We start from the raw sequence: 13,187 nt of genomic DNA on the forward strand, positions 1-13,187 counted from the left end.
TTCAATAAATATATACCATCATAAAAAAAAAAAAGAAAAAAAAAAAGTTGACCAAAGGTAGTTTTTTGCAACGGACGTACATTTTTGTAAAGGTTATCTTAACCTTAGTCACTAAGTTCAATCTTAGCGAAGGTGGACAGTGACAGCCAGGCCATGTGGGCAGGATAGAACAATAGCATTAAGTTACTTATTTTGGGATTTACTGGACATTAAATACAGAATGCACTCACAGTACAAAGACTGTTCAGCACATGTACCACTGAAACTTAATTTCCATACCTAGTGATTTAAATGGTACAATTTTAAAATTCCCATATACCTCTCAGTCTTCTTGTGCAAGATTTAAAGATTCATTTTAGTTGAGGAAGGTTTATATCGATTTTTAACTTTATCTGTATTCAATCACTGCCATGGGCCTTGAGTTAGTTTGGCACCCATTTTTTAAGCTGGGAACTATTAATGTCTTTGAGTCTAATGGAGCCACCCAAAAAATAACCAGGAACAACACTGTCTTACTTATGGTGTCAGAGTTCAGTAAGGTATGTAATCACATGTTCTAAGCAATAAATTCTCAAACTGTAACATATGTTATATTTGGGGTTACACTTTCTTAGTAAAGTACAAATTCTAGTACTTTTTAGGATGAGTCAGGCACAAAGAAGGCACCAAATCACCAGAACAAAAAGTCAGGCGCCTAACCCGCTCAGCCACCGCAACTTCCACAAAAATGGAAGTCAGACAACTGGTAGTCTAGACTGCGGACTTTGTGTACCCCTCTGATAAATGTAAATTGGCACGGCTCCCACAGCCGAAAGCTACGATTACACATTTTTGTGGAAGTTGCAGTGGCTGAGCGGGTTAGGCGGCTGACTTTGTGTGCTGGCAATTAGGTGCCTGACTCTGAGGGTGTGGGTTCGAATCCCGGATGGGACTCAACCCCAAAAGTACTGGAATTTGTACTATCCCAAATATAACATATGTTACATTTGACCACTTTCTAAATGGCTTGTGTAATATCAAATTCTAAAACTGTTCATTCTAACCCATCTGAAACAGATGGACAATGGGTATGGTGCTGACCGGCCAAGAAGATCCAGTTGAACCAGGATTTGAACCCACATTCGAACATAACAGAGGCAAACAGGAACTCTAGCTCAAGAACATATGTTTCTGGTATTCCCAAAGGAAGCACATTTGCACAGCTGATTCTGGTGCTTTGGACCATTTTGCATAAAACCATAAACCAACTGTATAGCACTGTAGCTGACCTTTATATGTAGACAACACTAGAATCATAAGGAAAAACCAATATGCACTGAGAAAATTTAAGAGCATGGTCAAAGCAGAGTCAAAATACAAAAACATTGTGAAAAAAAACAACAAAACAATTTATCCTACAAATAGCCAATTACATACCAAATGTTAGAACAGTTTTTTACAAATATGGGACCAAGAAACACAGACAAAAAGCTTTTTCAATATGGTGGCTTCAGGGGCCATCTTGAAAATTGGATTCAACCCACTTGGAAAAGGTGTAGTTCTTTTAAGTGGAAACAAGCATGAAAAGTTTCAGCTTGTCCACTGTCTTGTGAAGAGAAGATGTCAACAGACGCCGACGGACACAAGAATAGCAGACCATGAGAAAAGCTCACTTCTTCAAGTATTGACTATTGATATATTTTTAAACATGGCTGCTGTTGCTGGCAATATTGAAAATTGGAATGAGTTTCAAACAAATTTCAGAATAAACTGATCTGCAGCGCTTGTGACTCTGACGGAAAGTTAATTGTTGTATGCTTCACAGAAGTAGTAAGTCTTTAGCTGTGATTTGAATGGGTCCAGGTCGTGGTTAGATCTCAGATATTGTGGGAGTTCATTCATTCATTTTAGCAATATTCTAGCAATATTATGGCGGGGGACACCAGAAATGGGCTTCACACATTGTACCCATGTGGGGAGTAGAACCCGGGTCTTCAGCTGACACTTTGACCATTAGGCCACGCACACACGCACGCACGCACGCACGCACATCCTCTAACCATGACCTGCACAGGAGGCAGCTAATTCACACTGATGCATGTCACTGTATCCTGAAAACATGGATGGATGTTCATGATCTCAATCACTGGATCGTCTGGTCTAACCCTTATCTATAAATGGCCATCATGTAGCTGGAATACTGCTGTGTTTAACAACAAACTTACTTGTTTCAAGTAATGCCAGCTAAAGATATGTCCAAACAATTTAACACCTGTACAAGAATACATTTAATGTAAGATATAAAAAAACACAATCGTTCCATGGTAACAAGCACAATAAATATCAACCAAAAGCAAACATCCACTTGACCTGCTTCCTGCCCCAGGTGAAAGTACAATGCGCTGTCCTGTTAATGCTGTTATTGCATGGTCTGAGAAGAAATCAGATTATTATCGCCTCAGGGGATATCATTTCTATCTACTCAGCATGAAAAAGACCAAATCTCCCGATAGGGTCATTAAGTCTACAGGTTTGCCCCAGTTCCAAAACAAGGACATTTTTTAAACAGAGACAACTGAGACACTCTGAAGCTCTCCTGAATTTTTAAAAATATGCAAAAGATAACATTTCTTTCAATTCATAATTTTGGGATTTTTTATGCCAATTCAGCAATATTAAAACTATATGCTGGTGATTGTAAATAAGAGTTAATAAGTGAGTGAGTTTAGTTTTATGCCACACTCAGCAACACTCCAGCTAAATGGTGGCAGTCTGTAAATAATCGAGTCTGGACCAGACAATCCAGTGATCAACAGCATGATCATCGATCTACGCAATGGGGAATCGATGACATGTGTCAACCAAGTCTTACGACAAGCATGGGTTACTGAAGATCAATATTCTAACCCGGATCTTCACGGGTTTGTAAATAAGAAAGTTTGTACCAGGCTCAATGGGTCTGAAATTATAAATAAAAATCTAAAGATGTTATGGGAATCAGCCACTTTACAGAACTTGACCAATCATTTCATTAAGCCTAACAACCTTCACAGGTTCAGACCCAGAATCAAAAGTGAATGCTAATTTGTTTCATCAAAATATAAAACATGTATGATAGTGAATAACAAGACTCGATTATCAGAGATTTTATTGTGGATAAATGGCAAAATTGAGGTGAAAATTATTCAAATGGATTAATAAAAATCAGTGATGGAACCAGGTGTTCACAAAAAGGGTAATTATGTCATGTGGTACTGCCAGTACCTGCCATTCCCTTATTGTGCAAAAATATTTTTCTTTAAAACAAGCCCAATATTTTCGAAAAGCCACATCCACAAGTCTGTCGTCCACCGTCACGAGGTAACTGGGTCACAGCCAGTCAAAATCTCCTTATTACTTAATTAGCGTTATTATGCATACTACAATAATTACAACGACTTGGACGGCATTGTCTGAGAAAGGGATTCTCAGGAAGCAATTTCCAGAGACTCTGCAAACAGACATGATGGTGCCAAATAAAGACCTGGAATCTCCTTGGCAAGCCACTGATTCCAATTTCATTGTTATAAGCTAGCAACCATAGGATATCTAGGTATTGACAGGCTATCAATTCCTCACTCAAATTACCTACCTGATCCGTCCATTGCAGACATTCAGTGTCAAAATGTCAGCCATTTTTACGTCTTTTTAAGCCATTATTCAAATGTTTGGCATGGAATGCCAGAAATAGCACGATGCTGGACCTGCTACACGGCCAATGGTTCTGACATGCCACCTCTCTTGAAAGATGGTTTACCCGTGAAGACCCAGGTTAGAATTGATCTTCAGTAACCCATGCTTGTCGTAAGAGTCGACTAATGGGATCAGGTGGTCATGCTCGCTGACACATCCTATCCCAATTACGCAGATTGATGCTAATGCTGTTGATCACTGGATTGTCTGTTCCAGACTCCTTATTTACAGACCACTGCCATATAGCTGGAATATTGCTGAGTGCGGAATAAAGCTAAACTCACTCACTCACTCACATAAAGATGGTTTCTTTGTCCAATTCTGATCTGGTTAACGTGTGAGAACATTCCAATCTTAGAAACAAAGACTTTTCCTAGTTAGCATGTCACAGTCCTAAACGATGAAAGCCTGTATTTTCAACAGGTTCAGGATCTGATTATTCCATCTGACTGTGGGGCTTTTCAGTATAAATGATAGTTTGTTGATTAACACTCCACTCAGCAATGTTACAGCTATATGGTGGCAGCCTATAAATGATTGAGACTGGACCAGACAATCCAGTGATCAACAGCATGAGCATCAATCCACGCAATCGAGATATGATGATGTGTCAACCAAAACCACCTGAACCTGTTAGATGCCTCTTACAAAAGCATCAATGCTGAAGACCAATACCTGGATCTTCATGGGTTTTCATAGACTATAAGAATTGCAATCTAACTAACTAATAAACATAAAATACTCTGGATCTAATCAAAACATCATACCAACTCTGTGTTTTCATAGAACATCTATCATTAAAATATTGGTTCACTATTTGTCCTTTCCTTGAGACTGCACAAAGGTTCATCCTTTGTCTGTGAACGTGTTTCTCGAACACCTGGCTGTCCCTTTCTCTGCACTCCTCCTTCGTAACAAACAGTGAACTGTGTCAATATTTTAATGATAGTTTGTTAAACAACTTTATTATTTTTAGGACAAAAATTCTGCAAAAACCTCAAAGAGTTGGTATGATGTTTTGATTATGATCAGCGTTTCATTGAGTATGTTATGTTTATTAGTTTTCGAGTAAAATTGCAATTCATCGGTCCGCTTTTGAGCCAAATGGACTGTAATGCTTAGTCTCTGATTATAATAATTTTGACAGTAACAAATAAATCCATTTAAATTGAAAAGGAGCCCCAGTCAGATGGGAAATTCAGACTGAGAGAATCACTACCCTGGCAACCATTTTGGGTTGAAAACATTGGTTGGCTTGTTGTTTAATGCTGCACTCAGGTAATCAGGTAAATTTGGTGTGGCCAGTGTTTAACACCCCACTCTAGCTATATGATGGCAGTCTGTAAATAAACAACTCTGGACCAGACAATCCAGTGATCAACAACATGAGCATCAATCTACGTGACTGGGATACGATGATACGTGTCAACCAAGTCAGCGAGCCTGACCACCCGATCCCGTTCGTTGCCTCTTACAACGAGCATCTGTTACTGAAGATCAATTCTAACCTGGATCTCCATGGGTTGAAGAAAAGATACAGAAACACAAGATTGGGCATGCTGCTGACAACCTTAGTCGTATTCAGAACAACCAGGATTCAGACCTACATTCATAGATTTCTAGCATGCTCAAGGGAAGCAACTGTGCTCATCAATTGCCACACCTGAGACAAGCGGCCCATCATTGCCCTCCAGCAAAGTGATGAAGATGTACAAGGACTCAGATCAGGGATGACCAAGAGTGATGTTACTCTGTCAATAAGGACCTGCTTACTGTCATCTGGTCATAGTTAACTGGAAACAACACAAGGTGTATCTGTCAGTGTGCTGCTTGCAACATTCCGGTTACCATCCCCCTTTCAACTGCATTTAAGCCAGGCATTGTTTCTCAGCTGGATCTCTACCACCCACTATGACTGGAGCACATACCAAGTTCTACTGTTGTCTCAATGTGAAAACACAACACAGCATGACATTGTTGCCTAAGACACATTGTGCACATTATCTGCCTTCTATTCATTATCTGCTTGATGTCCAAGATCATACTGCCAAATCCCAATGCTGAAAGGCCCGAAAAACACTTATTTACCTTCAAAATTTCTTTCACAACCGATCGCCTCCGTGGTGTAGTGGTTAGAGCGTCCGCACGGAGAGCGGAAGGTCTCGGGTTCAATCCCCGAACGCGTCATACCAAAAGACGTTAAAATATGGTACTTGTTGGTCCCTGCCTGGCGCTCGGCATTAATGGGTACAACAAGGACTGGTCGGCTCGGAGTCAGTATAATGTGTCTGAGTGGGGTATTCATGCTTCACTACGGCATGGTATCTCAGTGGGTTAGCACTATAAAACCAGCTTAAGTCTGGGCTAGTACAAACAGCCACACATACACATACACATGCATGCACGTCGTCATATGAGCGAAATATTCTCAAGTACGACGTTACACTCAATTTCACCTCACCTCACCAAGTGTGTAGATCGATGCTCAAGTTGATCACTGGATTGTCTGGTCCAGACTTGATTAATTACAGGCCGCCGCCATAAACTGGAATATTGCTCAATGAGGCATGAAAACTTAACTCGCTCACTCCTTTGGTTGATACTTGACTTCCCGGATACAGACTATAGAGCATCCCAACTGTCTCTGGATATAGACACTAGACTATGGCTCTTGCCGGCGTTATACGAGTTATACGGCTTACGACCCCGGGAGCGTGCCGCAACCACTGCCACTGCCATTGAGCTTTCGCGGCTACGACCCCACCATGCGGGCAAAAAATGATTGCCGTCCGTCGACCTTGTCGACATCTGTGTCAACCTGATCCGAGACGTATCCCGTGATGCCAGCCCACCGACCAGCAGTGGCAAATCTGCTGGTGGACAGCCGTTAAGCCTGTGTCTCCCGTAGCCGTTAATTTGGCGGCCGTAAGGGAATACACCCCTTGAGGATCAGGCTCCGAGAGATCCGGGAAAATAGGGATGATCGGTGGATTTTCCAATTCAATAAGAGGGTCTCTGGCCGGTAGGTCGGTGGCTGGAAGATCCGCATGGCTGAGGGATCCCTTGGGTCCCCAGCATAGGGGGGTGGCGGGACGGGAAGGTCCGAAGTCATGGAACCATGCCTGACGCCAGTATGAACCAGTCCGACAGACCTCGACCCCGTGGTCTCGTCTGGGGGGTTGGATGGATAGCCCACTGTGTCTGTGTTTGTCCCGTTGACGCCAACAGAATAACAGACTGAGTAGCCGTGGCCATGGGACGATAGCCATTGGGAACACGGACTACATGGAAAATTGGTGAAGCTGAACGGGTACTTGAGCAGCGGGAAGAGCTGTGGAGACAGTAAACGAACCGTGGCTACCTCAGGAGGGTAACAGAGTGCTGTGGACTCGAGTACCCAAAGTGTGTTATATTTTTTGTAGATGAATACGGGGTGTCCCCTTTAATCCAATCATCTTGAAAGTTATATACACAATGAACATCGTTATAAAAAGTGCAGGGAGGACCCTTGAAGCATGAGGCACATAGAAAAAAAGGGATCCAAATCAGCCAAGAAAGTTTGACATACAAACACGTGCAGATACGGGCTTGTGACATTATGATTTTTGGCGGGAAAAGTAGAGTTCAATAAAGTAGAAAAAACACAAGCAATATGTACAAAGTATAGAATGCGATGGTCAGAAACATCAACCACTACTGACTGGGAGTCTTGTAGTTCTTTGAAAATTCGAAGAAAGTCTTGAAAACATTTCCACTCTGTAAACACGTCTTCTGTGTTGTCCATACAGAAAAATTATGAGAGGTTTTCAACAACTATGCTGTGACGTCACAGCTAAGGGAGATAACTGCATAACTCTTTTAGCATACCACTAGAGATAGCTATGACTTAGTTAAAATTTTCATTTCCATTCTGTATGTGTCTGTGGCATCCACAGGAATAAGGCAACCATAATCCAGAGTGAATTTTTACGCCTATAATTACTATGTTTTATTCAAAGAACAATTCTGTGTTGAATTGATCAATGACAAAGTATTTAACTGCTACATACCTAAAAACTCGAAGCCATTATATTTTTTCTGAACAAAAAGCAGCACTATATTTCATTGCAGATTATACCAATTTATCTTCCTTTGATTACAAAAAAAACCCTACGCCTACTGGCAGGAACGTCCTGGTGAATGAAAAATGTTATGTTTCACAAAAACCAACACCTCATCGTCACCTTTCTTCAATTCCATCACTGTCTGCAGAAATGTTCTGTGTTTTTCATCATGATCTGTTCAAAGTTCTCATTTTCATTTGACACATTTTCATGTATATACAATGAGCAACAATATGTTACTAAATACACAAAAGTATTTAAAAAAAAGGTCTTCATCCATGTATAAACTTGGTGACACTAAACACTTTCAACAATCGTAAGAAATCTCTATCATCTATTGAACGATTCCAACCATGTCATCAGCATGTGTTCAATAATCCACAATCATAAGAAATCTCTATCATCTATTGAAGATTCCAACCACGTCATCAGCATGTGTTCAATAATCCACAATCATAAGAAATCTCTATCATCTATTGAAGATTCCAACCACGTCATCAGCATGTGTTCAATAATCCACAATCATAAGATATCTCTATCATCTATTGAACGATTCCAACCATGTCATCAGCATGTGTTCAATAATCCACAATCATAAGAAATCTCTATCATCTATTGAACGATTCCAACCATGTCATCAGCATGTGTTCAATAATCCACAATCATAAGAAATCTCTATCATCTATTGAACGATTCCAACCATGTCATCAGCATGTGTTCAATAATCCACAATCATAAGAAATCTCTATCTTCTATCAAACTATTCCAAACATGTCATCAGCATGTGTTCAATAATCCACAATCATAAGAAATCTCTATCATCTATTGAACGATTCCAACCATGTCATCAGCATGTGTTCAATAATCCACAATCATAAGATATCTCTATCATCTATTGAAGATTCCAACCATGTCATCAGCATGTGTTCAATAATCCACAATCATAAGAAATCTCTATCGTCTGTTAAACTAACTAGCCATGTCATCAGCATTGTTCAATAATCCACAATCATAAGAAATCTCTATCGTCTGTTAAACTAACCAGCCATGTCATCAGCATTGTTCAATAATCCACAATCATACGAAATCTCTATTGTCTATTAAACTATTCCAAACATGTCATCAGCATGTGTTCAATAATCCACAGTCATAAGAAATCTCTATTGTCTATTAAACTATTCCAAACATGTCGTCGGCATGTGTTCAATAATCCACAATCATAAGAAATGTCTATCGTCTGTTAAACTAAGCTAATAAACTAGCCATGTCATCAGCATTGTTCAATATTCCACAATCATAAGAAATCTCTATTGTCTATTAAACTATTCCAACCATGTCATTAGCATGTGTTCAATAATCACTAAGAAAATGTAACAACACCAGGTGTTCACGAAATCTGTCAATCGTGTCCCACTGTGACAAACAAGTTACAATTGTTTCAGAGATCATTTTGTCACAGATGCATCAAATTTGGAAAAGTCCTCCACCAGTCTACCACAAAACATCTTGAAAGATGTTCATTCTGGGCGTGAGTTCAGCAATGTCAGTGAACTCATGGCAAAAATTCAGGTCTCCAGACGAAGAATTCAAATCTTTATTTCTTGGTTCATGTTCACAATTTCACATTTCTACACTTCTACACAAACCTACTTGCAAGTTACTAAGAGCTAAAAATTAGGAAAGATGACAAATATAAAATATTTGCTTACTTTGGCAACATGAAGGAAGGTTCGTGTCAGGCAGAAACCTTTTTTTTCAAACAATTATAACTAATTGGCCTTTCTTAATTTTTCTGCGCTCACTTTGACTAAAATTCATGATAATAGACAATCTGCTATCAAGATAAAAAGACCAAAGTGATGGTCTATGTGTTGTAAGAGGAATATATTTTGACTTGCAGGTGCCTCAACCAAGATTCTAGTGTCTCTCCAATGGAGCCTGCATCCTCTCCATACGATGATCAACTTCCTCCTCCTCCAAACAAGATTTCACCAATCAGATCGCAAGGTTTTTAATGCTGTTTATTTAGACCAGCATTTCGAAATCGGCGAGCACAGGTGTCTGTGTTTAGATTGTATAATGTTATTCAGTGAACAAACAACATTTTAGTTGTATTTTATAAGTTGTTTTTTCAAGATAATAGCCCAAAAGATATTGTTTCTGACATTAAGTTTCGCCAAATAGAGAAAAAAAATGTTTGCAATCGTCATATAAGAGGTTTGATGTTTTAATGAAATTACAAAAAATCAAACAAGAAAACCCATTAAAACTACAATGTTGGTAATCTGAAGCAATGTAGGCAAGGTGACCTCTCTGTGGCAGACATGGTACTTTCAAAATGATCAACATAGGCAAAAATTAATCCCACCTTTTGACATTTGTAATTCAGGTTTCCCGTTCTTGATATAGCATTGTTGTCTCTTGTATAGTTCATTTGCTTCTAAATACCACACTTTTGAAAAATCATCTAATCATCAAACTTTTCAGATCCCACAAACAGAAATATTTAATGACAAAGACACTGATTTACTGTCTGTGGCCTGAAGACAGCAAGGGTTGATCTCAACAAGGATATACTTCAAATGGACATACCCAGTCCTTGAAAGATTATCACTCAACTGGTAGCGATCATGTAAATGTTAGGGACAATTCCTGAAGGCTGGGTGGTTTTGGGAATGGTGTGGGGTGTGGGGTGTGGAGAATGAGGTTGTGAACATGGGATGTAGGGTGAGGGGGGTCTTGGATCAGCAGTAAGGGGTGAAGGATGTGGGATGCTGAATGTGGGGTGATGGGTAAAGGGTGCTGAATGTGGGATGCTGAATGTGGGGTGATGGGTAAAGGGTGCTGAATGATGGGTGATGGGTAAAGGGTGCTGAATGTGGGGTGATGGGTAAAGGGTGCTGAATGTGGGATGCTGAATGTGGGGTGATGGGTAAAGGGTGCTGAATGTGGGGTGATGGGTGCTAACTTTGATATGTACAAATTATTGATTATCTGTGCCCATTTGCCTGACATACAATGAGCTCAAAACTTCTTCAAAGGAATAGGCATAGGCGTCTTCAAGTTGGTGTAGTAATACAAGACAAATATTATGGATAACAACTTCTTGATATATTTTTCACAACATTTCTGAGCTAGTTCTTTCCCCTTCTTCAGGTGGATAATGAGTTTCTCACTAACTTCAGATAAAGGCTACCAGCTCCAAGAACAACTTGGCAGAAAGAGATAGAGCTATAACTCGGAGACAGGCAGACAGCGGCACTGCACACAAGATACATTCATCGCTACATTCCAACTACACAAGACTAACTGAGCACAAAGGTGTGGTCCTGTGTGTAGAGCTCAGGTCACGAATCAGTTGAAGTTAAGCAAAATAAACCTCACAGAGTCCTTGGATTGGTGACCATGTTTGGCAGCTTGACTCATGAGAGTTTCTAGGACTTCAGTCCTGCCCCACAACGAAGCACATGTGATACATTTGGTCTCACTTTAGGCAAGTGAGTTTGTTGAAAATTGCCTGTGTTCACCCAGCAGAAAATGGGTACCCAGTGAGATAAGTCATGTGACTTTTTAATTAACCATCTAGCGCCTCACAGGCAGCTTGGGTTATCTGGGGTAATTATAATCAGTTTGTGATTACAGCGTCCAGTGAGCAACTAGTCAGATGGATACTAGGTCCTATAAAAATGAATTATTATTATTAACAGAACCAAGGTGGTGACACATGATGTTTCATGTTACATTCATGATTATTGCACATTTTACTGATAACAAACCAATGTATGTCTTACTTTGTTTAATAAATTATCATAATATACTCATGGAAACTAATAAGGGAACACATGAAAGTACAAGGGTTCCCTTATTCTTTTCCAGAATTTCACCCACAGTGCAATACAAAGCTTGTGAAGAAACCTCGAAAAGAATAAAGGAACACTTGCACTTTCATGAAATTCCATGAGTATATATAGAGGGGAAAAAATAAAGGAACACCACTTCATGGCAGTGTTCCTTTATTTATTCTCAGATTTCCGCCCACAGTGCTATTCAAAGCTGGTGATGTAAACTGGAAAATATTAAAGGAACGTTTAAATTGTCCTGTGTTCCTTTATTTGTTTCTTTCAGTATACTTTTATCTTTATTATTAATTGATGAAATGTGATAAAACCAAAACTGTCTGTTGTGGTTTCACAATGTTTGAGTTGGGTTTAATTCTGTTTTTAACTGTACTTCATTCTTATAGGTGTGTAAGCTGAACACAAGAAGAAAGCCCCAAGTGATGCTTGTGTCGCACAGATCCTGACAAACCAATTTCTGACTGACTATGGTTATATGCCACTTTTAGCAATATCACGGCGGGGGGGCACCAGAAATGGGCTTCACACATTGTGCCCATGTGGGGAATCGAACCACAGTCATGTCTGTGTCTTGCATGCAAAACTCTTCACAAGGGCTTCCAAATGAAATTTAGAACATTCCATATTTTACCTGAGAAGCTGCAGAACATGTAAAGATAGACAGTGATTTAAGATTAATGGTAAAACAGTCCAAGGTTAGTGAGTGAGTGAGCAATATTCCAGCTATATGGCGACGATCTGTAAATAATCGAGTCTGGACCAGACAATCCAGTGATCAACAGCATGAGCATTGATCTGTGCAACTGAGAACCGATGACATATGTCAACCAAGTCAGCGAGCCTGACCACCCGATCCTGCTAGTCGCCTCTTACGACAAGCATGGGTTACTGAAGGTTCATTCTAACCCGGACCTTCACGGGTCCATGCATGATCAGATACATTTCACAACATACTGAATTTGTTCACCAGCAATGAAAGCAAAACTATCTTGATACTAGAATAGATATGTGCTTACATACTTCTGCAATGATTGTCTTTAAAAATAAGACATTCTTAAGACACAAAATGCCAGACACTATCTTCTGTCTTTGATTGTCTGTGAGACTGGGAGTATGCTTCTACAAAAACTCATTCTGAGATACCAATTTCCATCGGGTGGTCCTTAGCCCTATGAATTGTCAAATATGGCAAAACACTTCCTCTTCAAAAGAAAAGGCTCTCTTCTATCTGTTCTCAACATGGGTCTCAAAGATTGGTGAGCCACTTCAAACAACGGACAATAAAAGGTTGCCTATTTTGAAGTTTCATGGCAATAACCTGCCTCTTGGAAGTCAGTGTTTTCTTTTTTCTTTAAAAAACTCTAATCATCTATTCTTTGGTTCAGGGTTTTAGATTTCAACTGTCAGAGAGACCCTTCTCATCAGCAACAACAGACTTCTCAATGGCTGACTTGAAACTAAATTTTATTCTTACTTATAACAACAAAAATGACACGGAAAAAGACGTTATGGTAGA

At 39.7% G+C, this 13,187-nt stretch overlaps 1 protein-coding gene and 1 long non-coding RNA gene across 2 annotated transcripts in view; one reads left to right on the forward strand and one right to left on the reverse strand.

Moving 5' to 3' along the window:
* Positions 1–7,403, forward strand: part of LOC124276546 — a 28,446-nt gene extending 21,043 nt beyond the window's left edge. The window contains exons 3-4 of the long non-coding RNA XR_006898564.1: positions 6,064–6,068; positions 7,393–7,403. This is a non-coding gene — a long non-coding RNA (uncharacterized LOC124276546). The remainder of the gene's footprint in view (positions 1–6,063; positions 6,069–7,392) is intronic.
* The window catches only part of LOC124276545 (protein MON2 homolog), a 144,788-nt gene that overhangs the window by 17,905 nt on the left and 113,696 nt on the right, over positions 1–13,187 (reverse strand). The gene's annotated exons all lie outside the window — the stretch shown is intronic.

Source organism: Haliotis rubra, unplaced genomic scaffold, assembly GCF_003918875.1.
Source record: "Haliotis rubra isolate DU_JTF1 unplaced genomic scaffold, ASM391887v1 Scf21, whole genome shotgun sequence".
Taxonomy (NCBI): Eukaryota; Metazoa; Mollusca; class Gastropoda; order Lepetellida; family Haliotidae; genus Haliotis; species Haliotis rubra.